Source organism: Muntiacus reevesi, chromosome 9 (assembly GCF_963930625.1).
Source record: "Muntiacus reevesi chromosome 9, mMunRee1.1, whole genome shotgun sequence".
NCBI lineage: Eukaryota > Metazoa > Chordata > Mammalia > Artiodactyla > Cervidae > Muntiacus > Muntiacus reevesi.
The window spans coordinates 15606365-15633668 of record NC_089257.1 but is presented as its reverse complement, the minus strand read 5'-3'; the positions used below and the strand labels follow the sequence as shown (position 1 = coordinate 15633668).

At 39.1% G+C, this 27304-nt stretch overlaps 1 protein-coding gene across 7 annotated transcripts in view; it reads right to left on the bottom strand.

Annotated features, from left to right (window-relative positions):
* Positions 1-26842, bottom strand: part of CKAP5 (cytoskeleton associated protein 5) — a 94845-nt gene extending 68003 nt beyond the window's left edge. For 4 of the 7 annotated variants that reach the window (XM_065945418.1, XM_065945423.1, XM_065945424.1 and 1 more), the window contains exon 1: positions 26760-26842. The gene's annotated coding sequence lies outside the window, so the exon portion shown is untranslated. Of the gene's footprint in view, positions 1-5274; positions 5295-20473; positions 20528-20619; positions 20693-26133; positions 26373-26759 lie in introns of those variants that run through there. The other 3 variants (XM_065945421.1, XM_065945419.1, XM_065945422.1) reach the window with 3 other exon arrangements.
* Positions 26843-27304: the final 462 nt, after the last annotated feature.

Genomic DNA, 27304 nt, shown 5'->3' with positions numbered 1-27304 from the left:
CATTCAGAACATATTCAGGAAGTAATGCAGAGGACCCTCAGAGTTCATAAAATGAAATATGTATAAAATAAACCAATAATTTCACGAAAAGTCATACAATCTAAAGGCCTGAATAATCTCTTCTGAGAAATGTAGTGCTATTTTCAAAACACACAGCAAACTAAAACCAAATAAACATTCATAATAGCTAAGAGTGGAAACCACCCAAATCTCCACCCACTGCTGAATAGATAAATAAAATGTGGTAAATCCATAGAATAGAATATGATTCAATGATAAAAATGAGGTACTATAAAGAATTCCTAAAATTCAAAAACAGGCAAACAATGTGATTAAAAAGTGGGGAAAGAACTTGATTAGACACCTATCCAAAGAAGACAGACAAATGGCTAATAAGTGTATGAAAAGCAGCTCAATACTACTAAATATCAGGGGAATGCAAATCAAAACTATGAGAGACCACTTCATACCTATTAGGACAGCTACTGTCAAAAATCCAGAAAACAGCAAACGATGGCAAGGATATGGAGAAACTGGAGCCCTTTAACACCGTTGGTGAGAATGTAAGATGGTACAGCTACTGTGGAAAACGGTATGGTGGTTCCTCCAAAAATAAATAATATGGTCATATGATTCAGCAATTCCATTTCTAGGTATACTGAAAGCAGGGTTTGGGTTTCCCAGGTGGCATGAGTGGTAAAGAACCTGCCTGACAATGCAGGAGACATAAGAGATGTGAGGTGGATCCCTGGGTCGGGAAGATTCCCTGAAGAAGGAAATGGCAACCCACTCCAGCATCTTTGTCTGGAATCCCACAGACAGAGGAGCCTGGAGGACTACAGTCCATGGGGTTGCAAAGAGTTGGACACAACTGAAGGGACTTAGCAAGTACAAAGAGATCTCTGTACACCCGTGTTCACAGCAGCATTATTCACAACAGTTAGAACACGGAAGCAACCCACGTGCCCATCAATGGATGAACGGCCAAGCAAAATGTGGTACGTACACACAACAGAGTATCACTCAGCTTTAAAAAGGAAAGAAATTCTGACACAAGCTTATAACCTGGGTGACGCCTGAATATACTGTTAACCGAAATAAGCCAGCCACAAAGACAAATGCTGTGATTCCACTTATGTGAAGTGCTTATTGTTGTTGTTCAGTTGCTCAGTGACCCCATGGACTGCAGCACACCAGGCTTCCCTGTCCTTCACCATCTCCAGGAGCTTGCTCAAACTCATGTCCATTGAGTCAGTGATGCCATCCAAACATCTTATCCTGTCACCCCCTTCTCCTCTTGCCCTCAATCTTTCCCAGCATCAGGGTCTTTTCAGTGAGTCGGCTCTCCACATCAAGTGGCCCAAGTCTTGGAGCTTCAGCTTCAGAATCAGTCCTTTCAATGAATATTCAGGGTTGATTTCCTTTAGGATGGACTGGTTGGATCTCCTGGCAGTCCAAGGGACTCTCAAGAGTTTTCTCCAACACCACAGTTCAAAAGCATTAATTCCTCAGCACTTAGCCTTCTTTGTGGTCCAACTCTCACACCCATACATGACTACTGGGAAAACCACAGCTTTGACTACATGGATCTTCGTTGGCAAAGTAGTGTCTTTGCTCTTCTTAGAGTAGCCAAACTCATAGAAATAGAAGCTAGAATAGTTGTTGCCAACAGATGTAAGGAGAGGGGAATAAGGAGTTGCTGTTTAACGGGTATAAAGTTTTAGTTCTACAAGGAGAAGAATTATGGAAATGGATGGTGGAGGATACACATTACAAATGCATTTAATGCCACTGAATTGTACATTTAAAAATGCTTAAGATGGTAGATTTATATGAAATGTTCAGAACAGGCAAATCTACAGAGACAGAAATTGGATGAGTGGTTGCCCACGACTAGAGTGTTTGGGAATATTAAAAAGTGTGAAGGAGGGTGGGGTTTCTTTTTGGGGTAATGAAAAATGTTCTAAAATTGACTGCGGTGATGGTTGCACAAATTTATGAATATACTGAAAGTCACTGAATTGTACACTTTAAAAATGGGGGAATGGTATATAAATTATATATCTTACTAAAACTGTTGAAACAATAACAACAACAACAACAACTAACAACAAAATTTACTTAAAAAGAAGTCCTTGGGAAATAAGAATGATATGTAAAAGCTGCCAATCATTTTACACCTGCATGGGCTGGCTATAATGGTTAGAATCCTTTCTAATAATAGGATCTAATACTCCAATTTTACCTTAAGTATTCACTCAATGAATTTCCCATTGGGCAAACCATGATGGTTCAACGAGTTTACAGGAGTAAAAGTAGATACCTAAACAAAGAACCATATCCACTTGAAACTAGCACAACACTGTTAATTGGCTATACTCCAATATAAAATAAAAAGTAAAAAAAAAAAACCAAAAAACACAATCCCAAACAACCATAATACAAAATGTGGTATATGTGGAAAGTGCCCTAAGCAAGAGACAAATAAGGGTTAGGGAGATCAAAGATAGGATCACTGCCAGTGAGTAAGGGATGGTCAATGAAAAATCTTATAGAAAGGATGACATCTGAGCTCAGTAATAAATTATAGGTAGATTAACAAAAAACAAACAAAAACAAAACCAGGAGTGGAGAAGAGATACTGAAGTGAGAAACACAAAGTCTTGGAAGTAGAAAAGCACTAAGCATGTTTAGGGAACGCTAAATGGCTCCACTTAACATAGACCAGAAAGATAGACTGAGGTCAGATCTTGTATATTCTTGAGTATTAAGCTAAACAGCAGAGGATGCTGATGATCTGAAGCAGGGCAATGACATGATCCTATCCACTTTAGAATGCTAAATCTATGTAGAATGAATTGGAAGGGAGAGAAAGTAGAGTCCTGATAAGAAATTATTGCAGTACTCGAGGACAAAGCTAAATAGAAGCCAGAACTCCTAGGAATGGAAAGGATGAGCAGAGGAGACTACATTAAAGAAGGGAGTTACATTAAAGAAACAATCAGCAAGCCTTAGCAACTAAGGATGTGGGAGTAGGAAGAAAAATCTAGTAGGAGGCTCCAGTCTACATGACTCAGAGAATAGTGGTGCTAATGACAGAAAAATGTCAGAAGAAAGTTCTGAGAGTTGTTTGTTTAGGGGGAGTGGAGGAGAGGTTAAGAATACGATGAGTTTGGTTTTAGATTTGAAATTCAAGTGGGTGGAAATGTGGCACCAGGAATCAACAGAGGGCTCTGGATTTTATAAACAGGAAACCAAGTCTTCATTACATAGCAAAGCTTGATGTTTTAAGAGTGCATAACACTGCCAACAAAGAGAAGCATTAATAAAATTAATTTGACCTATATATGATGTTTGCTATGGTTCATTCAAGTTAGTCCATACTACAAATACTCAGAAATTTCAAGTTCATTATCATTATGGTTCATTCAAGCTAGTTCATACTACAAATACTAAGAAACTTCAAATTACTCCGCATTGTTTTTACCCTAGTCTAAAACAGAGGCAAACTAAATCTGTTCCACAGAAATATTATAATTTTAATACCACTGTTGTATCTAAAAATGACTTCTAAAGAGCTCAAATACCATATAGTTCACACTATTGCTGAAGAATGTTTATATGTAATTATTTATTTTTAGACCAGAGATTAGGAAATGTTTCCAAAGTCACACATAAGGCCACAACTTAGAATAAACTCTGAACTTAGAACTGATTTCAGTTTAGTGTCCAATTAAATATTAAATGTGCATTATGTACTATCATTAGCATACAGACCTCAGCAGTCTATGCATTTCCTCTTTCATGAACCAGCTAAAAGCAAGGCACTGAGAAAGCCATCAGTAACAACAGTAAGGTCAGACCTGGGGGTAGAACCTGTATCTCCTATTCCTCAGTCCACCATTCTTCCCCGTCACTCAAGGGTCCATATAGTGTCCTTTTACTTTAAATTCCTGTACTATGACAGTTAATAAGAACATTTATACAGCTACTAAACATACTGTTTTAGCTTTTGACTTGGGAAGAAGGTATGGCAGTGAAACTATCTTATGGCTAGCTCCCAAACTCTTGACCTACAAAAGTTCTTCACTATCACGATACAAGAGATCTGGATCTGATTCCCATTCCTGGACTCCTGACTTCTGTCTAAGGAAACGCTACTGCAGAAGCATAGAATAAGTCTGAGGGAAGTCTGAGGAAAAATTCTCCCCACCCAGAAAGAAACTCCTCTGAACGATTATAATAAAGAATGATGTGAACTTGCTAAAAAAAAAAAAAAAAAAGGAAATTATAAGACAAAATACACATACATGCCCAGAAATCTTTACTCAAAGTATGTCTAAGAAGGACAACTGGATTAAAGAAGTATAACAATTATGTAACTGTCATAGACAATTTTAAAATGTATTACCTGGCCAAGACAGACAAAATCTCATCACTTAAGTAGCCAGTAACAAAAACGACAAAACTTTCCCTCTAACTTAAAAAAAATGCACTGCCTCCAGGTAATTCTCATTAACAAGGACAAGTGTTAACCTCTTATTGGAGTATTTTGCATATGGGGGCAGAAATGGGAACTGCTCCTCTAGTAGGTTATCTCCACAAACTTGAGTGGGCTTGCTGTACTAGTCCTGGGATGGTGGCCTCCCACCAATTCCTTCAGAGAGGGGCAAAAGAGTGGACTCTTTCACATTTTGCTATTCATATCAGTGGGAAAGGTTAACTGGACTCTCCTCAAAAGATGATCACTGTTAAGTGTCTCCAAAAGTGGGGGATTCGATAGCAACACAGGCCTCTGGTGAGACAGAAAGCTACACCGGGCTGTGAATTAGGTCAACTTTGAGAGTTACTGCTCAGTTGTACCAAGACAGCTGAAAATCTAATGCTTACTCATCTCAGAGTTAGCCAAGTCTCCAAATCCCAGGCTAAGGACCCAAGGCCCAGGACCCTAGATTCCAGATCCACCCATCTAGCTCAGCGGGATTATACTAGGCAAAAGCAATCCTCTCTTCAATTCAAGCAGGAACCAGACGGGGGCAAAGCTAGGCTGTGAGCACAGCTCAACCACTGCATATCCAAACCAGCACCCTAGGGCCGCTGTCACCACCCAGAAGTAGAGCAGATGCCCCAGGCTTTAGCTCACTGCAGCCGGCATTGTTTACGCTCTTTCGCTGCCTTAGCCTCTGATAGGCCAGGAAAGTCCCCTGTACAGTCCACCAGGACTTCTGGCATGGGCGCGGGATGCTTGACCCTCGCACGCAGTTTGACACTTACGCTCCCGGGCAGGGAGAGATCGCAGCCCTACGGTTCGAGGCGGAATCAGCAGGAATACCGGGCGGGCGGGGGCGGTGGCAGCATTGGTGCCGAGGGCCGCTGGGAACCGCCTCCTCGGGGGCGGGGCCCAGAGCGCACTGTCAGAGTGCCCGCCCTACCCCGGCCCTTGCCCCCGCCCGGCACACTGACGGCTTAAAGGGGCCGCACATGCCTGTGCTCAGAGGTCTGCAGGACTCTGGGCGCTCCTTCCATCCCACAGGGCTCTCAAAGCAAGAGGCTAACGAAGGACCAACTAGGAACACTCTACCTCGGTTAGGTGTGGGCCGGGCCTCTTTTTGTGTGTGGCAACACAGATAATGTTCCAGAAACAAAGGAGGTGACCTGTTCTTACTATCACAATCTTAATGCCTCCATCAGGGGTGAAAAAAATTGCGGCAGGAAACAGTCAAAGCATCAAGGTAAATATATAGTCCCCACTATCTTAGTGGCTTATTCCATTAACTGCTTATTAACTCGAGCAGTTAGCGTTTTTCAAATGGCAACTCAAAGACACAGAAAAGAATTCTGAGAGACTGCATTGCTTCACCTCACCCTTTCACTGACTTCCTTCTCTTCGGTACAACGAGGAATCCTAGACAATGATAGAAGATGGATGTGCATGCATGCCAAGTTGCTTCAGTCATGTCCCACTCTGCGACCCCATGGATTGTAGCCCACCAGGCTCCTCTGTCCATGGGATTCTCAGGCAAGAATACTGGAATTGATTGCCATGCCCTCCTCCAGGGGATCTTCCCAAACCAAGGGATCAAACCGGGGACTCCTGCATTGCAGGTGGATTCTTTACCATCTGAGCCACCAGGGAAGCCCATGTAATAGGAAGAGTTCTTGAGAAAATCGTAGTAGAAACTGGACTAAAATCTCAAGGAGTTAAGTAATGGTCTCTGATCTCTCTGTAGGTTATTAAAGAATTTTAAATTTCTTTTCATAGGAGGAATTTTTCCTCAATCTCAACTTACAAGGTTTGTATGCATTTTGTGTCTCCTTTATACTGTCAGGAAAGAGATTTATGTGTTTATTAAGCCTGTATTGTTGTTGTTCAGTCACCAAGTTGTATCTGACTCTTTGCGACCCAATGAAATGCAGCATGCCAGTCCTTCACCTTCTCCTTGAATTTGTTCAAACTCATCTCCATCGAGACAGTGATGCCATCCATCTTATCCTCTGTCATCCCCTTCTCCTCTTGCCCTCAATCTTTTCCAGTATCAGGGTCTTTTCCAGTGAGTCAGCTCTTTGCATGAAGTAGCCAAAGTACTGGAGCTTCAGCTTCAGCACCAGTCCTTCCACTGAATATTCAGTTGATTTCTTTTAGGATTGGCTGATTTGATCTCCCTGCTGTCCAAGGGACTCTCAAGAGTCTTCTCCAACACCACTGTTTGAAAGCATCAATTCTTTGGTGCTCAGGCTTCTTTTTGACCCAACTCTCACATCCATACATGACTACTGGAAAAATCATAGCTTTGACTACACAGATCTTTGTCAGCAAAGTGATGTCTCTGCTTTTTAATAGCTTTTCTTCCAAGGAGCAAGCGTCTTTTAATTTCGTGGCTGCAGTCACCATCCATGTTGATTTTAAAGCCCAAGAAGATGGTATCTGACACTCTTTCCACTTTTTCCTCATCTATTTGCCATGAAGTGATAGGACCGGATGCCATTATCTTCGTTTTTTGAATGTCGAATTTTAAGCCAGCTTTTTCACTCTCCTCTTGATGAAGGTGAGCTTCATCAAGAAGCTCTTTAGTTCCTCTTCACTTGCTGCAATTTAAAGCAGTATCAATCTTGATTCCAGCTCCTAAGTCATCCAACCCAGCATACTTTCATCTAATCTTGATAAATAAACATACCTTATTAAAACCTTAAGTCACCCTAAACCTATTTAGGAATCAATTTAGTAAAGCTAAAGACCATTTATGGGCTTCCCTGGTGGCTCAGTGGTAAAGAATCTATCTGCCAATGCAGGGGATGCAAGTTCAGTCCCTGGGTCAGAAAGATCCTCTGGAGAAGGAAATGGCAACCCACTCCAGTACTCTTGCCTTGGAAATCCCATGGACAGAGAAGCCTGGCAAGCTACAGTTCACGGGGTCACAAAAGAGTTGGACAAGACTTAGCGCCTGAAGAACAACAACAAAAGACCATTCATAAGTGCCCGAACATCTCCCACCCCAAATAGGAGTTCAAGTGGAAATTTAAATTCCAAAGGACAGGCACAAAGACTGGCTGGGCCATTTATTAGCTGTATGGCTTTAGACAAAAACTCTTATCTCTGTGCTTCTGCTTTCTATTTGTAAAATGAGGAATTTTTTACCTTACTGGGTTAATTAGGAGAATTAAATGAGTTGAGTTTATTATACTTAAAAAGTGCCTAGAATTAACTGCTGAACATAAGCAGTAAATAAAATACCTAACGCTCAACAAATACTGTCTGCCTTTTCTATCACATTCCTCCATTAAAAAGCAAATGGATAGCCCCTTCCCACTGACTGCTCCCTGTGTTCCTCCTAGCTGTCAGAAGCTACCTGAGGATTAGAGGAAGAAGAGGTCCTCCAATGCAAGAGCTTTTAAGTCAGGTTTACTGAGGTATAACTTACACATACTAAAATTTACTTTGAAAAATTCTTTCTTGGAGTAGAGTTGATTTACAATGTTGTGTTAGTTTATACTTCACTCTTTAGTACACAGTTCCATGCTCTCCGACAGAAATACAGTCATGTCTCCATCACCACAGTCAAGAACATCTCTACAAGCCCTGCAAATTTTCTTGTGCCTCTTCGTAACTAACCCCTCTCCCCCAGACCATCACTGATCAGTATTCTGTTCCTACAGGTTTGGTTTTTCCACAATGTCACATAAAAAGGACCACATAGTGTGTAGTCTTTTGAGTCTGGCTTTGTTCACTTAGTACAACTGAGATTATCCATGTTTATTCACATATCAGTAGTTTGTTCACTTTATTGCTGAGCAACATTCCACTGTATGATCTAACACATACTGTTCATCCATTTACCAGCTGAAAGACATATGAACTGTTTACAGTTTTTAGCAATTGCAAAAAAAAAAAAAAGAAAATACAAAACCCAAAACTGATGCAAATTTTGGTATGAACATAACTTTTCATTTCTCTTGGGCAAATATCCAGGAGTGGGAAAGATAGGTGAGACGTTAAGTACGTCATTAATTTTATAAGTAACTGTCAAATTGGTTTCTAAAGTGTCTCTTTGTACCCTTTCATGCTCTTCTACTAACAATAAGTCAAGGGTAACTGGTTTATTACTTACTACTGAATTTCAGTATGAATCTGTATTTTTATACCTACCAATTACAATCAGTTCTTTCTGCAATTTAGTATTAATGGTGTATAATTAGTCTTCTATTTATGAAGAATCATTGATCACTTGACATGAATCTTAAATGTTACTTTATAACACATTCAAAGGGAAATATCAATGAAAATTACTTTCAAATCCCATCCAAGAGTAGTCATATATGTTAATTTTTTCTGGATCAGTAAGCTATAAGAATTAACAAAAAGTACTACTAGTAACTAAATACATTAGGTATACTTCTGTCAATCAAACTTGCAACATTCAGACAAGAGTTTCCAGAGCCTAAATAAAATTTCTCAACAATGTATATAGCAAGTATTATTTAACATCTTTAGCAAAAGTATAATTCTCCTGATTAGGAAGCAAAAAGGATGCATACAAGAAAATGTTTGGAAACTCATTATAAATATTATGTCCAGAGACTTCCCTGGTGGTCAGTGGCTAAGACTCCACACTGGCAATGTAAGGTGCTCAGGCTTGATCCCTGGTAAGGGAACTAGATCCCAGGGGCCATAACTAAGACCCAGCACAACCAAATAAATAAATATTATAAAAAATAAATACTAATCCAATATTACAAGAAAATGCTGCTGCTGGTTATGTAAATTGGCACATCCAATTTGGAAAATATTTGATATTAACAACCCATTCCCAAGAGAATTGAAAGTCCACACAAAAACTTGTATATAAATGTTAACAGCAGCATTCCTCATAATAGTCCCAGGGTGGAAATAACCCACAAATCTATCAACTGATAAATGGGCAAAACAGGTTGTGATCTATCCCTTCAATGGACTATTATTCAGCCATGAAAAGGAATGATATATCCTACAACATGGGTTAGCCTTGAAAATACTGTACTAAGTGAAAGAAGCAAGACACAGAGGGCCACATATTGTATGATTATGATGATATGAAATGTCCAGGTTAAGCAAACGTATAGAGACAGACAGAGAGCCAAGGGCTGGGGTGAGAGAGCAGGGAGGGAAATGAAGAATGGGGAGTGACTGTTAGTGGGTATGAGGTCTCTCTTCAGGATGATGAAAATGTTCTGGCATTAGCTAGTGGTGATGGCTGCACAACTATGTGAATATATTAGGAAACCACTGTACACTTTAAAAGAATAAATTTTATGCTGTGTGAATTACAACTCAATTTTTAAAAAACCCATTAATAGGAGATAAATAAATAAGCTATAGTATATTCACAGAAAAGATATCATACAGCAGTGAAAATAAATGAAGACAGCTATTAAGTTAAAATACGCATAATATCACAAACCATGCTGAGAAAATAGCTAGTTACTGAACAACATACATTATGATTATTCAAACCCAAATAATATACTGTGTAGGGATAGATACATTTGTAGTTAGATTTAAAAGAAAAGTATGAGGATGATATCCTGAAAACAGCAAAGCAGAAAAGGTAGAGATGCACTCAAGGAAGGGTGCACAGGCTATTGATATGATCTATTTCTTAAACTGGAGGTAGGAATACTAATGTTTCTTTTTTAAAGTTCACAACCTAGACAGTATATTAAAAAGTAGAGACATTACTTTGCCAACAAAGGTCCATCTAGTCAAAGCTGTGGTTTTTCCAGTAGTCATGTATGGATGTGAGAGTTGGACTATAAAGAAAGCTGAGTGCCAAATAATTGATGCTTTTGAACTGTGGTGTTGAAGACGACTCTTGAGAGTCCCTTGGACTGCAAGAAGATCCAACCAGTCCATCCTAAAGGAAATCAGTCCTGAATATTCATTGGAAGGACTGATCCTGAAGCTGAAACTCCAATACTTTGGCCTCCTGATGTGAAGAATTGACTCATTTGAAAAGACCCTGATGCTGGGAAAGATTGAAGGTGGGAAGAGAAGGGGACGACAGAGGATGAGATGGTTAGATGACATCACCGACTCAATGAACATGAGTTTGAGTAAACTCCGGGAGTTGGTGGTGGATAAGAAGGCCTGGAGTGCTGTGGTCCATGAGGTCGAAGAGAGTCAGCCATGACTGAAGGACTGAATTGAACAAAAATGACTTATTATATTTAAAATATACTAAATATCCCAAGAGTTTCAAAATGAAAAGGGGAAAAAAAGCTCTGCCTCTAGCTAATAAAATTCTTAACTGTAGTGTTCAGGCAGAAACTTGGAAGATACTTTTTATATCCCCAAATCCCTGCTCTACTTAATTAGCTGTGAAACCTTATGGAAGTCATTTAATCTTTGGGGGCTTTGGTATTCTCACGCATAAAGCAGATTTTATGGAACAGTATTTCACAACAATGATTTATACATAATAAACAGCAGGCTTCTGCAATTCCAAATTTTTCAGTACCAGGATATATGCGGCTTATGTTCGATGTGTGGAAAGTGCTTTTGCTCCATGGTAAAAACCTCACAGTCCCATTTCCTTTGGTCCTTGGTTAAATGACAACAAAGAAAGGTAGTTTGCTTTATGCTAGTATCACAAATGTAGTACTAATTCAAAACCATAGTTTGCAAAAATGTGGGTTCCACTATCATTTTCCTTTTTCAGGCATTATAACCCTGGTAGAAAATATTTTCTCCCCAGATTCAAAAAGTAGAGATTCACACAAGTCACTCAAAAAGCAAAAATGTACTTAGCAGCTACTTATGCCTGGCAAAGAAAGTAATGTAAAAAGTAAAAATATTCATTCAAAAAGTCAGAAATTTGAATTGTATTTCTTTCTCCTAACACTCAGTACTGAGAAGTGACTTACTAAGTTATCTAGTCACATCTATCTCAATCTGTAACACCACATAATCAGAATCACATACAGAGCAGGCCTTCCTATAGCCTGTACTCAGGGCACCAACTGCTGAACTTTCACTATCAACCATCACTAGAATGATATTGAAAGTAATGCATTAAAAACCCCAGACAAGTGGCTTCACTGGAGAATTCTACCAAACATTTAAACATTTAAAGAATTAACACCAATCCTCCCAAAATTTCCAAAAAATTAAAGAGGATGGGACACTTCCAAGCTCACTGTAGGAGGAAACAATTACTCTGCTACCAAAACCAGACAAAGACACTGTAAGAAAACTACAAACCAACATCACTATTAAATACTGGGCAAAAACCCTCAACAAAATACTAGCAAGCCAAATCCAAAAGCATATTAAAAGAATTGTATACTACAACCAAATAGGATTTACTCCTGGAATACAAGGATGGCTCAACGTACCAAAATCAATGTAGCACACCATAACATTGCCCTTCAATAAGAGAATGAAAAGATGAAAACCACAAGACCATCTCAACTGATCCAATAAAAAGCAGCTGACAAGTTTTAACACCTTCAATGATAAAAACACTCAAACTAGGAAAGAAACTACTAAATAATCATAATCATAATCGAGGCCACTTAGGAAAAGTTCACAGCTAATATACTTGGGGTGCTTTCTGAATGGCTCAGCAGGTAATGTGCCTGCAGGAATATGTCTGCAACACAGGAGACACAGGTTTGATCCCTCAGTCAGAAAGATCCCCTGGAGGAGGAAATGACAATCCACTCACTCCAGTATTCTTCCCTAAAAATCCCATGTACAAAGGAGCCTGGCAGGCTCTAGTCCAAAGGGTCACAAACAGTCAGACATGACTGAGCACACATAACATCATACTCAAGAGTAAAAAACTGAAAGCTTTTCCTCCAAGAGTAGGAACAAGGCAAGGATGCTTGTGCTAACAATCCTATTCAATATAGAATTGACAGTCAACGTTCTCTGCAGGAAAAAAAAAAAGTCTTATGCAGAGAAATTAGGCAAGATGAAGAAACGACAGAGATCTAAATCAAAAAGGAAGAAGTAAAGTCATATTTGCATATGACATAATCTTATTTGTAGAAAACCTTAAAAGATTCCACAAAAGCAAATTGTGAGAATAAATGAATTCAGTAAGTGAATAAATTTTGTGAGCAGAAATGAATTCAGTAAATGAATGAATTTTGCAGAATACAAAATCAACACACAAAAATCAGTAGTTTTTATATACCACCAATGAAAAATATGAAAAGAAAATTAAGAAAAAAACTCCACTTAAAATAATCTATAGATTCATTATAATCTATCAAAATGCCAACAGCATTTTTTGTAAAAGATAGAAAAATTAATTTTAAAATTCACATGGAATCTCAAAGGACCCTGAATAGTAAAAATATTTTTGAAAAAAAAAAAAAGAAGTTGCAGTACTCTCTTCCTGATTCCAAATCATATTAAAAAGCCACAATGATCACAACAGTGTGGTAATGGCAGAAAGACAAATAGACCAATGGAACAGTGTAGAGAACCCAGGAATAAACCCTTGCATATAGGGTAAAATGATCTTTGTTTGACAAGAGTGCCAAGACCACTCAATTGGGAAAGGATGGTCTCTTCAACAAATGATGGGAAAAACCAGATAGCTACATGCAAAAGAATGAAGGTGGACCCTTATCTTACATCATACACAAAAACTAATATGAAATCATTAAAAATCTACATGTAAGACATAAAGCTATAAAACTCCTAGAAGAAAACATAGAGGAAAAGCTTTATAACACTGGAATGTACAATGATATCTTACCTATGATGCCAAAAGCACAGGCAACCAAAGCAAAAAGGGCCAAAGGGGATTATATCAAAGTTAAAAACTTTTGTGTATCAAAGGACAAAATAAACAGAGTAAAAAGATAACCTACAGAAGGAAAGAAAATATTTATCAATCATTTATTTGATAAGTGGTAAATATCCACAGAATATCAAGAACTCCCACAACAAAACTCCAAATAATCCAAACTAAAATGGGCAAAAGACTTGAATAGATGTTTCTACAAAGATGAGTATTTTGTATATTTATTGAAATTCATTGGAAGGGCTGACACTGAAGTTCCAATACTTTGGCCACCTGATGCAAAGAGTCAACTCATCAGAAAAGACTCTGATACTGGGAAAGACTGAAGGCAGAGGAGAAGTAGGGGCATAGGATGAGATGGTTAGATAGCATCACCAACTCAATGGACATGAATTTGAGAAAACTCAGGAAGATAATGGAGGATAGGGGGGCCTGGCATGCTGCAGTCCATGGGGTCACAAAGAGTCCGACATGACTTAGCGACTGAACAAGAACAACAAAGATGATATACCAATGGCCAATAAGCATAGGAAAAGATGTTCAACATCACTCATCATCAGAGAAATGCATGTCAAAATCACAATGGGATTATCTCTTCACACCCAATAGAAGAGTTACTATTTAATAAGCAAATTTTTTTAAAAACAGAAACAACACATGTTGGCAAGAATGTAGAGAAATTGGAACACCTGTATACTGTTGGTGGGATTGTAAAATGGTGCAACAGCTACAGAAAACAGTATATGGAGGCAGCTCAAAAAAAGTAAAAATAGAGTATTGTACTATCATATAATCCAGCAACTCCACTTTTAAGTGTATGTGTAAGTGTGGGTATATATATCTCTCTCTCCAGAAGAACTGAAAACTGGGACTCAAATTTATACACTCATGTTCCAAGCTGCAGAAGCAACCCAAATGTCCACTAAAGAATGAGTGAATGGAGAAGCAAAACATGGTAAATACATACAATGGAACATTGGCCTTAAAAACGAAGGAAATCCTGTTATATGCCACAATACGTATGAACTTTGAGAATATCATGCTGAGTGAAACAAGTCAGCCACAAAAAGACAAACACTGTGTGAGTCCACTTACAGGAGGTACTAAAGGAGTAAAATTTATAGCAACAGAAGGCTGAATGGTGGTTATCAGGGGCCAGGGAAACAGGAAAAGAAGAGCTGCTTAATGGATACAGAGTATCTGATCTGCAAGGTTAACAAGTTTTGGAGCTGTGTTTCACAGCAACTGAATGTAACCATTAGTTTAAAATTATGATGGTAATTTTTATGTTACATGCTTTTTAAAAAATATTAGTTTTTTAAAAGTGAGACACTCATCTGTTCAAAATGTTTTGTAGGTATTTGAAGAAAAAAAGATAAAGACTAAAGAAAATATTTAAATACTGATGCAGAAGAAATCTATTATGAAGTTTTAAAAAGAGTTTTGGAAGCTAGCACATGAAGTCTCCTTTTTTGTGTGGTTAGTAAAAGTATAAAAACCGGGTCATACACATTGGTGGTAGGCTGATAATGACCCCCAAAGATATTGGGCTGTAATCCCTGAAAACTATAAATGTTTTATTTGGGAAAAAGGTCTCCACAGATGTGATGAAGGATTTTGAAATGGGAAGATGATCTGGATTATCTGAGTGAGACCTGAATGCAATCACATGTATTCTTACAAGAGGGAGACCGACAAAGAGCTGACACACTCAGAGGAGACGGTGATGTGAAGATGGAGAAGAGCAAGACTGTAAGAGGCCAGAGTGATGCGACACAAGCCAAGGGATGCCACCGGCCGCCAGCAGTGGACCAGGCAAGAACGGGGCTCTCCCCGGGGCCTCTGGAGGAACATGGCCATGCCTCGCTATCAGCCTCCAGTAAGCCTCATCCTAAATTTTTCTAAAATTCTTACTGAAATATTGTTGATTTACAATGTTGTGTTAGTTTCAAGCATACAGCAAAGGGATTCAATTGTGTGTGTGTGTGTACAAAAAATATTTTTTCCATTATAGGTTATTACAAGTATAGTTCCCTGTTGGTTATCTTTTATGTATATAGTGCAGTGTATATTTTAACCCCAAACTCCTACTCACCATAAATTGTAGACTCAACTCCAGAACTGTGAGAGAATAAATTATTGTTGTTTTAAGCTTTCAAATGTGTGGTCATTTGTTTTGGTAGTCATAGAAAACCAACACATGTTTGAAAGCACATAAAAATTTTCTGGATGGATCCACAGAAAATTATTAACAATGACCACTTTTAGAAGAATGTATATGGGACTAGCTAAAGAATTTTTACTTTTCATTTTAATACATAGCCTTGTCTTTTATTTTAATGAACAACAAGCTTCAATATATTTTATCAAAATGTTTTTAAAACTCTAAAACTTCAAAATTCCAGGCTGGCACCTTGAAGCTGAATCTGTCTATACATATTCCATAAGCCTTACTTCCTTCTCTTAATATTTTTTGGACATTGTATCTCCCTTGAAAGAGAGATCTGAATCTTATTTATTACCCCAGCATCTAGCAGAATGCTTTGTCCTCTAACACATAATTCCTAAAACAGCACAATTTCATCAAATTATAGAACTCTTAAATATACAATAAATGTGTTCTGAGTTTATAAATAAAATTTTGCAGGCTGAATGTATTTAAAATGTGAAAAGGAAACATGATATAATTAATAAAATTCTAAAGCAAACCCTTTTTCAAAGTGAAAAATTATTAAGTAATAGATTTCAAAAATTTAGAAGACTTTTGTCACTGTTTTCTTAGTACCTACGTTTTGATTATAAAATCCATTAAAAGGAGGAAATTTTAATTTTAGAATCGTTTGGTAAAGTCATGGCAGGAGAGCAGCTGCTTGCAATAAATCTTGTACAGCACCCTGGTCAAAATTGTATATTGTCACCCTGCTTATTTAACTTATATGCAGAGTACATCATGAGAAACACTGGGCTGGAGGAAGCACAAGCTGGAATCAAGACTGCTGGGAGAAATATCAATAACCTCAGCTTTGCAGATAATATCACCCTTACGGCAGAAAGTGAAAAAGAACTAAAGAGCATCTTGAAGAAAGTCAAAGAGGAGAGTGAAAAAGTTGGCTTAAAGCTCAACAGTCAGAAAACTAAGATCATGGCATCTGGTCCCATCACTTCATGGCAAACAGATGCGGAAACAGTGGCTGACTTTATTTTTCTGGGCTCCAAAATCACTGCAGATGGTGACTGCAGCCATGAAATTAAAAGACGCTTACTCCTTGGAAGGAAAGTTATGACCAACCTAGACAGTATATTAAAAAGCAGAGACATTACTTTGTCAACAAAGGTCCGTCTAGTCGAGGCTATGGTTTTTCCAGTAGTCACGTATGGATGTGAGAGTTGAACTATAAAGAAAGCTGAGTGCCAAAGGAATTGATGCTTTTGAACTGTGGTGTTGCAGAAGACTCTTGAGAGTCCCTTGGACTGCAAGGAGATCTGACCAGTTCATCCTAAAGGAAATCAACTCTGAATATTCATTGGAAGGATTGATGCTGAAGCTGAAGCTCCAATACTTCGGCCACATGATTCGAAGAACTGACTCATTTGAAAAGACCCTGATGCTTGGAAAGTTTGAGGGCCAGAGGAGAAGGGGACGACAGAGGATGAGATGGTTGGATGGCATCATCGACTCAATGGACATGAGTTTGGGTGGACTCCGGGAGTTGGTGATGGACAGGGAGGCCTGGCGTGCTGCAGTTCATGCTGTCGCAAAGAGTCAGACATGACTGAGCGACTGAACTAGTCAAAATTAAATTCAACGAAAACTGTCAAGTTGGATGTTAGAGTTAGATCTGAGTTCTAGCACTTGCTTTGTCACACACTACCTGAGTTTCAGTTTTATCATCCATCATTACAGTACCATCTTCATGTGGTTCCTTATTTAATACACATTTCCTGAGCATTCATGACGTGCCAGGCAGTATTCTAAGCACTTCACATACATTAACTCATTTATTTCTCGTAACTCTGAGATTGATGTTATTATTCCATTTTACAGATGAGAAAACCCCCCCTGCCACACAAGTGCACTTAGTATGTAGCTAAGTCCCTAATACAGAGTAGCGTGAGATCATAAGATGTTACTCTGTATTACGCACTTAGCTACATAGTACAGGAAGTGAAATACAGTAGCCCAGTGGCAATGTAGTATGAGGGTGTAACAGAGGCAATTAATCTAGAGTGGAGGGTCAGGGAAGGTCTCCCTGAGAAAGTGATATTTAGACTGAGAACTAAACGAAATAGCGATTAGCCAGACCTAGGCACAATGACTAGATATAACAAGAGAATGTTTCAGGCATGTGGGTGAAAGCTGACAAGAGCTAGACAAGATAAAAAAAGAACTGCAACTTATGTGGCCAAAACAGAAGCTGAGAAATAGGGCAGACTGAAAAGGGTCCGATCATACAAAGCCAGGGACTTTACGCAAGGAAGTAGTACTGTGCTTGTATTAGTTGCTCAGTCATGTCCAACTCTTTGTGACTCCTTGGACTGTAGCCCTCCAGGCTTTTCTGTCCATGGAATTCTCCAGGCAAGAAGACTAAAGTAAGTAGTCATTCCCTTCTCCGAGGATCTTCCTGACTCCAAGGATTAAATCCAGATCTCCTGCGTTGCAAGTGGATTCTTTACCATCTGAGCCACCAGGGAAGACCCATCATGGCAAATAGCAAGCACTCAAGAAACAGTAGGTATCATTACTATATTATTATTATAAGCATCATCTCAGAGTCATTTAGAGATCTTAGACAGACTTCAGTTCAGTTCAGTCACTTAGTCGTGTCTGACTCTTTGTGACCCCGTGGACTGTGGCACGCCAGGCTTCCCTGTCCATCACCAACTCCCTGAGCTTACTCAAACTCACGTCCATTGAGTCAGTGATGACATTCAACCATCTCATCCTTTGTCATCACCTTCTCCTCCTGCCCTCAATCTTTCCCAGCATCAGGGTCTTTTCAAATGAGTCAGTTCTTTGCATCAATTGGCCAAAATATTGGTGTCTCGGCTTCAGGATCAGTCCTTCCAATGAATATTCAGGACTGATTTCCTTTAGGATGGACTGGTTGGATCTCCTTGCAGCCCAAGGGACTCTCAAGAGTCTTCTGCAACACCACAGTTCAAAAGCATCAACTCTTCCGCGCTCAGCTTTCTTTATAGACCAACTCTCACACCCATACATGACCACTCACTGGAAAAACCACAGCTTTGACTAGGCAGACCTTTGTTGGCAATGTCTCTGCTTTTTAAAATGCTGTCTTCAAATTTAATCAAACCCACATTTTAATCTTCTGGTTCAAGAAAGGCCTAAGTTAGCTTAGGGTTCTTAGGACCGAGTAAGGTAAGTCTCTGATCTAAAACAGTTTTTTATCCTATAGAAAGCAGATTTACTGAAAGTTAAACAAGTAAAGCCTGAATAATTTAATCAGTAGAGCACCAGACTTTTGACTTCCCTGGTGGCTCAAATGGTTAAAAAAAAAAAAAAAAAAAAATCTGCCTGCAATGCAGGAGACCTGGGTTTGACCCCTGGAGGAGTAGGAAGATCTCTTGAGGAAGCAAATGGCTACCCAATCCAGTATTCTTGTCTGGAGAATTCCATAGACAGATGAGCCTGACCAGTCACAAAGAGTCAGACATGATTGACTGACTAACACTTTCACCTTTCAAACAAGTAAATGTCATTTTATATTACTCAGGAGGCTATCCATATTTCACTTGGAGGAATTCCCCATATTAAACGTAGGTCAAAATAAGCAGGCAGTCCTCTAAAGCATAAAAGTCTGTTTTCCTTTACTGCCCAGAGATTTCTGATATGGGATTTGATCTTTACTCACAAATGAAGAACTCATGCTAGTTGAGGACGGGGGTTTTCACGAGACTTTTTTTTTTTTTTTTTTTTTAAGGAATGTATCATATAAGAAAGGGCCAAAAGAAAAGTGTGGAATTACAGTACTGAAAAAAATATCTAAAACACAAGAATGAGAGATTTCATATAGCAAATCAATAAGGACACAAAATGATGAAAAACAAACACTCCAAATAAATACATAAAAGAAATAAAACAGCATAATGAATTAAATAAGATGTTCTAGGCAGCCAAGTTTGCTAGAGGTTTGTCTCTGAAATATCAATTATTTTATATAACTTTTTTCCATGTAAAATAAATCTAAGAAAATACATAAGCTTCACACTCTTCTTAAACAAAATCGACTGATAATTATTTAAAATTTTCAGGATAATCCCTTTGAGCAATCAATGTAGCAATACCCTCAAGATGTACTGGCAAGGAGTTAGGAGGGTATCTTGTATCGAAATCAAGTGGTTCCAGTGTGACTTTTTCGAATTTTAATGTTCTGCAGCTTTCCTTCCTCAAACTTCCTGATCACACTAACACTTCTAGTTAACTTGTAGCAGTGCTATATAATTTTAGCTCTTGATTTAAAGAAGCAAGCAGGGTGAAAACGGTGCATAAAGAGGGAGCAGGATCTACTTGAAGGAAATCAATAAAATTTAGAATGCAGAAAAGACTTTTTTGGTTTATTTCCTGGCAGTTAACATTCAGATAAATAAAATGTGACTTTAAGTCTTACGATTGAAAAAACAAAAAGACGACTGATTAAACAAACATTTTCAAGACATACTTGAGACTATTCAACTTTTTTCCTCATCTTCATAGAAAGAATTTAAAACTCACTTTAATTAATAATCTCTAAGAAATATAATCAAGATGGAGAAGGAAATGGCAACCCACTCCAGTATTCTTGTCTGAAAAATCCCATGGACAGAGGAACCTGGTGGGCTACAGTCTATCAGATCACAAAGAGTCGGACAAGACTGAGCAACTAAACAACAACAACAACAAGAAATATAATCAAGATATTGAAGAAGTAAGTTTCTAATCTCTTAATAAAATAAAAATCACTTTTGAAGAAACAGAGGTCACCAAGGCTTATCTGACATCATATCTATGCCAAAAATGTCTGACCATTCCAACAAACTCAGAGTTTATACTTTGCATCTCTGAGCAAAGATCATATTCCAGGAATAAGCAACTGCTGTTAGCAATTAGGTGAAAATAATGTTTTCTGTGGCACTTAAAAGAGTTATGGAAGAAAAAAGAAAGAGCTCAGTAAAAAGCATACCTCTTTGGAGGACGTTTGTTTGGGACATGAGTTTCCTCGGAAACTTGGAGAGACCTGTATGAAATCATGTTTAGCTTAATACAGATGGAAATAAACAAAAACAACTATATATGTGTGCATATGCATGAGTTAGTATACATACATACCCAGCTGTTTACTGAGAGGACCTTGGAACAATGACACTCCAGAAATAAGCACATCTAGATCTTGGTTTCTATCAATAAATATCACAGTCTCATAAAAGGAACCAGGGCTGATGCTACGGCTGGGATGGGGAAAATACTATATTGGTCTGGATCATCTTGCTGTACCAGAAAAGTGCTCAGAATGAGCTAAAATAAATAAATAACATAAAATCAGATTATAAAAGATATTCATATTGATATAGATAACTGGTTAAATAGAAAAATAAATGGGGGAGAACAAATTTTTGTTACAAAATTCCAAACAGTCTATGTAGATACTGTTGCAACTTAAGTAAGCAGAACTTATGCCCCCCATCCACTTTGAGGATGGGCTAGACTCAGAGACTCACTTCCAAAGAATAGGTATAGAAAGGAAAAAATAGTAACTTTACTACTCAACCTGGCAAACACTACCTTAACCAAGTGTTCAAGTTAACATCATCAGTGATATCCTATATTTCCTTGATAAGAAATGATGATATTCTGTGACATTCTTTCCAAAAACACATAACCCTTGTCTAATAAAGAAAAAAACACGGGACAAACCCGGAAGAAGAATATTCCACAAAATAACTGACTAGTACTCAAAACTGTCAAGACCATGGAGACAAAGACTGAGAAACTGTCAAAGACTGAAGGAGATTTTTTACAAAGAGATGACAACTAAATGCAATAGGTTACCCAGGACTGGATCCTGAAACAGAAAGGTGATATGAATAGAAAACTACAGATATCCCAACAAAACCTGGAGTTCGGTTAAAAGTAATGCATCAATGTTGGTTTCTTCATTTTGACATATGTTCCATGTAAGATATTAACAATAGAGGAGACTGGGTAAGAGGTATACAGGATGCTATATCTTAGCAACTTTTCTGTAAATCTTAAATTATTACAAAATAAAAAAGGTTATTTTTTAGAGGTTTTGTCAAAACAAAAGCAAAAAAAAAACCCTGAAAAACAAAAAACCCTATCATTTACCTTCAAAAAAGTCATGTCTTGAAAAACAAAATTTTTTCAAAGTGCGATACCTCAGACCTACTAGAATGGCTAAAATTTAAAAAAAAGAAAAAAAAAACTGGTGAAATTAAATGCCAACACAGATGTGAAGCAGAAAGAACTCCCATTCACTGCTGGTGGAAACGCAAGATGGTACAGACACTTTTGAAGAGTTTGGCAGTGTCCTACCAAGCTAAACACTGTCTTACCCTACGGCCCAGCAGTCACACTCGTAGGTATTTACACAGGAGAACTAAAAATTTATATGACACACACAAATGTTTATAGCAGCTTTGTTCGTAATTGCCAAAAACTAGAAGTGATCTAGATATCCTTCAATAGGTGAATGGATAAATGGTGGTATACACACACAATAAAATCTTATTCAGTAATAAAAAGAAATGAGCTATCAAGCCAAGAAAAGACATGGGAGAACCTTAAATAGATACTCCTAAGTGAAAGAAGCCAGTCTGAAAAGGGTACATAGTGTATGATTCCAATTATATTACATTCTGGAGGAGTCAAAACTATGGAGACAATAAAGACATCAACACTGCCAGAGGGTGGGGGAGGGAGAAAGGATGAATAGGTGAATTATAAGAGATTTTTAGGGCAGTGAAACTATTCTCTATGACAGTATAATGGTGGATAAATAACATTATAAATGTCAAAACTTACAGAAGTTTACAACATAAACAGTAAACTTTAATGCATGCTAATTTTAGAAAGTCATTTGGGAGACTGAGGAATCCCATAAAATGTGTGCAACCATCTCATTGAAGTGGGTGGGGAAAAAGAACTGACTTAAGCAACTTTGGAAATGAATGAACTTTAACATGAAAGGCGAAAGGAACTGGACATAAGCACTGTATCAGTGTTGTTTAGTCGCTCCGTCGTGTCCGACTCTTTTGCAAGCCCATGGGCTGTAGCCTGCCAGGCTCCTCTGTCCATGGGATTTCCCAGACAAGAATACAGGAGTGGGTTGCCATCTCCTTCTCCAGGGGATCTTCCCGACCCACCCATATCTCCTGCTTGGCAGGCGGATTCTTTACCACTGAGCCACCTGGGAAGCCCTGAACTTCTAGTTAATAAAGTTGTTTTCTATGGGAGTATGGATTAAAAATTCAGATACTGCTATACATGTCTACTGGAGCTGAAGAGAACTCCTGTTTAATTTGGTACAGAAACAGATAGCAACATATAGGACTATCTATAGATGTCTATACACACCAGTTAGTATATATACCTGTTAGTTGAGAGTGCCTAAAAGAAATGACACCCGAGTAGCAATGAGAACACTTACTGCCCAGATCTTGGTTTTTATTACCATTCTCCAATAAAAGGTCCCAGGATATCCAGGAGAAATGACTAATTCTAGCACGGTGACAAGAAATATACAAGATGAACCTATTGCATCTTGTAGTGTCAGAAAGTCGGGAAGTGCTAAAAAATAATAGTAATAATTAAATAAAACACACACACACAGATGTGTCAATGTTAAAGGGGAACAAGAGCCAACTGAAAGAATACTCAATGGATAAAGCTAAACAATTTGAGCAACAAAGTAAAGCAGTACTGGAATATAACTCAAAGTATAAAATACCCTTCAGTTTATACTGATATAAATCCTTGACTAAATTAATAAATGGGGAACGAGAGACAAATTTCCCACACAGAAGAAATTCAAATAAATTATCTAGCTATTCCACCCCAAGCACAGGGAGCACAATCCCTCACTTCATAAGTGGGCTGTTCCTTCCGAAGACCACAGTATAGAAAGGGGAAAAGAGTAACTCTGTAGTGGAGAAACCAGACAAACACTACTTCAGCCAGATGATCAAAGTCAATACCAACAGTCATAAATCACGTTGATAGTACCCTTTATATAATGGGACGGAAATGGCATTCTCTATGTGATCTTCCTCCCCAAAACACATAACCCCAGTCTAATTATAAGACAAACATCAATAAATTCCAATACATGAACATTCTACTATATGCCTAAACAACACCACTAAAAACTTCTATAGATTTGCAAGTTTTTTTTGTTTTTTTTTTTTAGATTTGTAAGTTTTTAAGAACAAGAGGGAAACAGTGAAGTGGGGAAGCCAGATCTATTTTCTCTCTCAGTCAACACAAACATAAAACTATCATTTTTCCATGATTCTTAGTTGAAGACTTTCCAAATTAGTCTGCTAAGATATTGCCATATCCAAAGACACAGAAACACTGGTTAGTTGCACACTTTATTACATGGAGAAAACTATGCCAGTTTTGGCCAACAAATATTTTCTGGTCACCTTATTTGTCCTAAGCACCACCTGAAGCATTGAAATAACCTCACAGATTTAAAAATAAAAAAAGCTCCTGTGTCCTGCTTTCATTTCTGTGAGGAAATCAGACAATATACAAGCAAACAATAAATGACCTATCATATAGTAATAAATGCTATAAAGTTTAAAAAAAAAAAAAGTGAGGTAAATATGAAAAGAGAACTACACCAATTGGAGCTTGGCAAATGCTTCTTTAAGGAGATGATATGTGAGTTGAGACCTGAGTGATGCCTATATACAAAGACAAGCTTGAGGCAGGGTAGAGCAGGTGGGAAGTTCCAGGCAGAGAGAACACACACAAAGGCCAAAAACAGTAACTTTAAGTATTTGAGATAAATCAAGTGGGCAAGGCAACTGCCCTGATACAAACAAGGTAAGCAATAAATCCTGAACTCTACAGGTACTAATATGCATTTAACATTAAAATAAAATTTTAAAAAAATTCAAATCTCTCCAACACTGATCACCAGGAATTCATCAATTAAAATTAGATCCACATCTAAACTCTATGCCCCCATTTAGTCCTATCTCCCACTGTCACAACTGTCCACCTCTCATATACTAAATATGATATTTTGACTTGTTCTTCCACCTTCCCTCTAAAACCCACCATGCCTGTGGTTCACATTTCATTGTGTCTCTGACAGAAGTATTTAAGAAAAAAAGGCAAGAGGGAGAGTCTCCCCAGAAAATGACCCTGAATTCTCCCTAACAGATCTCACCACTTCACAAAGTACAACCAGAAATTCTGGGCAAAGGCACTTAGACAGACTAACTTGGGTTCAAACTGAAGTTCTATCGGTTGTAAGATTTTGAACACGCTGCATAAGCTTTCTAAGACTCAGTTTCCTCATCTGTAAAAGGTTGTGAGAATTAAAAAAGATAAAATGTGGCACCCAGTGAATATTCAATAAATGTTAACTACTGCTGGTAGAAGTAGCTGAGCATTTATTTTGTTCAAGGACTAGAGCTGGCCAGAGGGATTATAGAAACGACAATTTGCTACAGCAAGTTGTTTGAGAGATAAAATTGTCAAACTCCCTTAGGTCAGGGGCTTTGTCTTTTTCTGGTTCACCAGTGTATTCCCAGAATCTAGAACAATGTTTAACACATGGTAGGCTTCAATCTCAATATTTGGTGAATGAATGAATGAGACTCCATTAAGACAAAGGAGCATAAAGGAACTTGACTTTGCTCGAATATAAAGAAAACGTTTCCTTCTCCATCAAGATTTTAAACAATAACCTAAGGCACTGTTAAAATACATTTATTACTTTTAATTGCTTTCCCAAAACCTGAAACAGTGTTGATAATATTAGGGAACTCAAATTTTTATCGCAGTTAAAACTCTATTAAAATTAAGCTGCCTGTTAATCAAAAACTTTAAAATAATAAATTATACAGTTTATTGTTAAGGAATATTTTTGCTTGCTGTTGACTGAGTGAACAAACTTTAAAAACTTGTGTAAATTTTTTTCCCATGGTTAATTTATGTTGCCAAATATATATTGATTTTACCTTTCTCTAAGTCATTTTATAAAAACATTACAGTTTATCCAGTCATTTAAGAAAAATCCAAATCTTTTACAATCTCTTAAGTTTCAAAGATTGTTACCTTCATTATCAGCTCTTTAGGTCAAAGAAGGACTTTTCAGGGTGATAAAAATGGAGAAAGGAGGAGTTCAACTCTCTCAAAATGAGTTTTCAATTACTATAATTATGCATAAAATAAGGCAGGGAGCATTTCTGGGTCAACACTTGAAGCCTTGAGTCCCATAAGAATTACACTGGAACCATGCATAAATTTGGGGCAGTTCTGCAAAAACCTCTTCTTCCTCTATTGCCGCTGAATCAAAAACTCATTGCTAAGATTCATCAACACGAGTGTATTTTCTAACACATAGTAGCCGCTCTGGCAACACGACTTTAACCATATTCTATCCCAGACACAAAAAACATACGCGTTTAAATCCGGCCTGACAATTACCACAATGGCAGGACAGCTATCTCGACAGCCACAGTGGTTAAGAGCTTAAAAACTAAGAATCTAGTTTACCGAGCCCTCAGCTTAAAGTAGCAAGGCCTGCTTAACCCACACTGCTGGCTATTGTATGTGTCCCCCAAAGCTTCAAAGCTGGAAATATACCTGAACTCTACTGACACCTTCTGAGACAGAAAGCCAGGCGGAAGGGCGGAGCGATGCGATCCGAATCGTTTTAAATCGCAGCAAGTCGGCGAGGACGCAGGTGCGCGGGCCGGGCACAGGTGCGCGGGCAGGCCCCGGGACCACTGTCCTTGTCACGCTCTGAGGCGACCAGAGCCCTTCACAACCACCACAGCCCACGGAGGTTCTCTCTCATTCATTCATTTGACAATTACGCGAGGGGCGCCGTAGCAGGGCCGGCTCGTAGGCCCCCCGGCCCCAGTACCCGAACACCCAGAGCCGCCAGGCGCGGCCCTGCGCCTCACGCATCCCTCGGGCGCGGCCGCCAGCACCCCGCCGCGCCGCGCTCCGGTCACCCGGATCCCGGCCCCGGCCTCAGCCGCACCCGAGCGCCCACGCCCCCCCCCCCCCACCCCGCCCTCCCTGCCGCCAGTCCCCCGGCCTCCGCCCCGCTCCGCCGCCTCAGACCCGCCGGTTTGTGGGGCGAGGGAGGCGCGCGTCCGCGGAAGCCCCCCGCCCCCCGCACCCGGGGTGAGGGGACGCTCCGCGCGCGCGACTCATGAACCTGAGAGGCCTAGGCGGGTGGGTCGGGCCCACAGTCCACTCACCTCCGCCGGGCCAGAACCAAGAGGTTCCTCTAAGCCGTTTGAAACCGCTTGGGCCGCCGCACACCCCGCAGTGTCCTCGTTGTTTATTGGTCCTGGGCGGACCGCCCATTGCCCTTCCATTGGTCCGTTTGAAAGAACTGTGGGCACGCGCCGCCCGTAGCCTTAAAGGGGCCGTGCGCAGCCGTGTTTCCCTTGGAGCCTGGTCCTGTGGGGAGGTCACGGGGCGGGGAGCGAAAGACTGAGACTATCCTGGAAGAAAGGTGTGTGAAGAGCTAGCTGTGCCTCCTGGGTGCTCAGCAGGTTTGCTTTACTTAATTGCAGGTATTTAAACTACTGTCAATCCATTTAGTCGCTCAGTCGTGTCCAACTTTTTGTGGCCCCGTGGACCACAGCATGCCAGGCCTCCTTGTCCATCACCAATTCCTGGAGCTTGTTCAAACTCGTGTCCATCGAGTTGGTGATGGCAATCCAACCATCTCATCCTCTGTCGTCCCCTTCTCCTCCTGCCTTCAACCTTTCCCAGCATCAGGGTCTTTAACAATGAG